Source organism: Carlito syrichta, unplaced genomic scaffold, assembly GCF_000164805.1.
Source record: "Carlito syrichta isolate Samal-C Ts95f unplaced genomic scaffold, Tarsius_syrichta-2.0.1 Scaffold302451, whole genome shotgun sequence".
NCBI classification, from domain to species: Eukaryota; Metazoa; Chordata; class Mammalia; order Primates; family Tarsiidae; genus Carlito; species Carlito syrichta.
This window is the reverse complement of record NW_007246547.1, coordinates 147,531-149,559: the sequence shown is the minus strand read 5'-3', so window position 1 is coordinate 149,559 and position 2,029 is coordinate 147,531. Positions and strand designations below refer to the sequence as shown.

At 59.1% G+C, this 2,029-nt stretch overlaps 1 protein-coding gene across 1 annotated transcript in view; it reads left to right on the top strand.

Moving 5' to 3' along the window:
- SH2B2 (SH2B adaptor protein 2) overlaps nucleotides 1–2,029 on the top strand; it is a 46,015-nt gene that overhangs the window by 7,769 nt on the left and 36,217 nt on the right. The window lies entirely within an intron of this gene.

The following is a 2,029-nucleotide window of genomic DNA, read 5'->3' as shown; positions in this document are numbered from 1 at the left end:
CAACTCCTGGGGCCCCGAATGCCAGGATGAGGGGTTGGGCCCTGGCTAGGAGAGAGACGGTGTCCCTGGGCAGGCCCCCGGGCGGGTGGACAGGGCGGTGGGGCGGGACGTCCCTTGGGGGATTGGACAGAGGGTGGCTGGAGTTCCCAGCTCTGACGGAGACTCGGAAGTGGCCTAGAGACACGGCCCGCCGGCAGCCCCCGCACCCAGCCCGCCCTCGGTGGTCTCTCCGAGGAGCATCTTGTTCCTGCCGGGCCAACCTTCTCCTCTCCATCTCCCCATTCAGCTCCGCCCCCCAACCTGGGACACAGACCCACGGTCCCCCTGCCCAGGAGTGGCCTGGCACCGGCACCCTCGGGCAGCTCCCAAGGCCTCGCTGCTCCAGCTACCTAGTCTCTACATGCAAAATCACCAGGAAGTGACCAGGCAGCATCCCCGAGGGCCCCCATGGAAAGGGAGGGAGACAAGTTCAGCACTCAGGAGAGCATCCCTCTGCCTGGGCTTTCAGCATCTCGATTCAGTGTGGCTGGACCCTCTGCCCCCGTGTCCTGGTGCTTGGGAGTCTATGCCAGGCCAAGTACAAGCCCTACTTCCACTCTGACAGGAGCAGAGGGAGGTTCTGGGTTGAGGCTGGGCGGAGCTCTGTTTTGCTGCCCCCGTACACACCCCTTCCCCTTGTCAAGGTGTCTGAGCCCCAGACGTTGCCCCCAGGCCTCAGTTTCACCCTCACCCCTCAGAGGCTGTGCCCCTTGGAAGGCCTCAGAGATGGAGTAGGACAAGCACACAGCATGCTGACCTTCAGCCCTCCTGTCCGTCCCTCCCCTGCTCCCACTGTCGGCTGCTTTACATGCAGAGTGCTCAAAATGGAATCTGGGCACAGAGGTAGGCGAAAGGCATGACGGGGTTGCCTTTTTGCCGAGTTAGGGGAGACGAGAGTATGAGACTGTGGGAGAGGGTCTGTGCCCACCTGAGAGTGGCTGTCAGGCTCTGTTCCTGCGGTGTCCCAGGTTAAAGTGAATTCAGGGGAGTGACCAGGTGCACTGGCTCATGTCTGTAGTCTCAGCACTTTGAGAGGCTGAGGTGGAAGGATCGCCTGAGCCCAGAAGGTCAAGGCTGTGGTGAGCCATGCCTATCTATGCCACTGCACTCCAGCCTGGGTGACAGAGTGAGACCCTGACTCAAAAAAAAAAAAAAAGCCAGGTGCAGTGGCTCACACCTATAATGCCAGCACTTGGGGAGACCGAGGCGAGAGGATTGCCTGAGCCCACGGGTTCAAGACCAGCCTTGGCAACTTGGCAAAACCTCATCTCTACAATAAATCAAAAAAATTAGCCAGGGGAGGTAGCACGCACCTGTAGTTTCAGCTACTTGGAAGGCGGAGGTAGAAGGATTGCCGGAGCCCAGCAGGTCGAGGCTGCGATGGCTGTGAGCTTGCCACTGCACTCCAGCCTGGGCGACAGAGTGAGATTCCAACCCAAAAAAAAAAAGTAAATTTAGAAGAGAACAGGAAATGATGAGGTGACCCCCCCACACACCTCAGCTCTCCCGAGGGATGCTGCAGGAAGGCCACCAGGGTGAGACCCTCAGGTCTATAACTCCAAGTGGGTTCTGGGAAGTCACAGCAGTTGCATAGATTGCATTTTCGAGGTGGTTTCATTTGCTTCTCAATAAAAGCATCTCAGATGCCTGCTCTGTGCCAGGCCAGGCTGGGGTAGCTGGACAGGCAGCCAGGCAGGCCCAGTGAGAGAGCTGGACTGACCCCTGGAACCACAAGTACCCTGGCTGATTGACGGTGCAAGGGGTAGCAAGATGGAAGATGAGACCAGCAAAGTGGTCAGAGCCTTGAATGCCAGGCCAGGGAGTTCGGGTTGAAATGGAAGGTGCCAGGGAGCCTTTGCCAATTAGAAATGGGAGCTGAGCTGGGCTCGGTGGCTCAGCCTGTAATCCCGCGCCTTTGGGAGGCTGAGGCGAGGATTGCCTGAGCCCGCGGGTTCGAGACCCGCCTGGGCAACTTGGCGAGACCTCATCT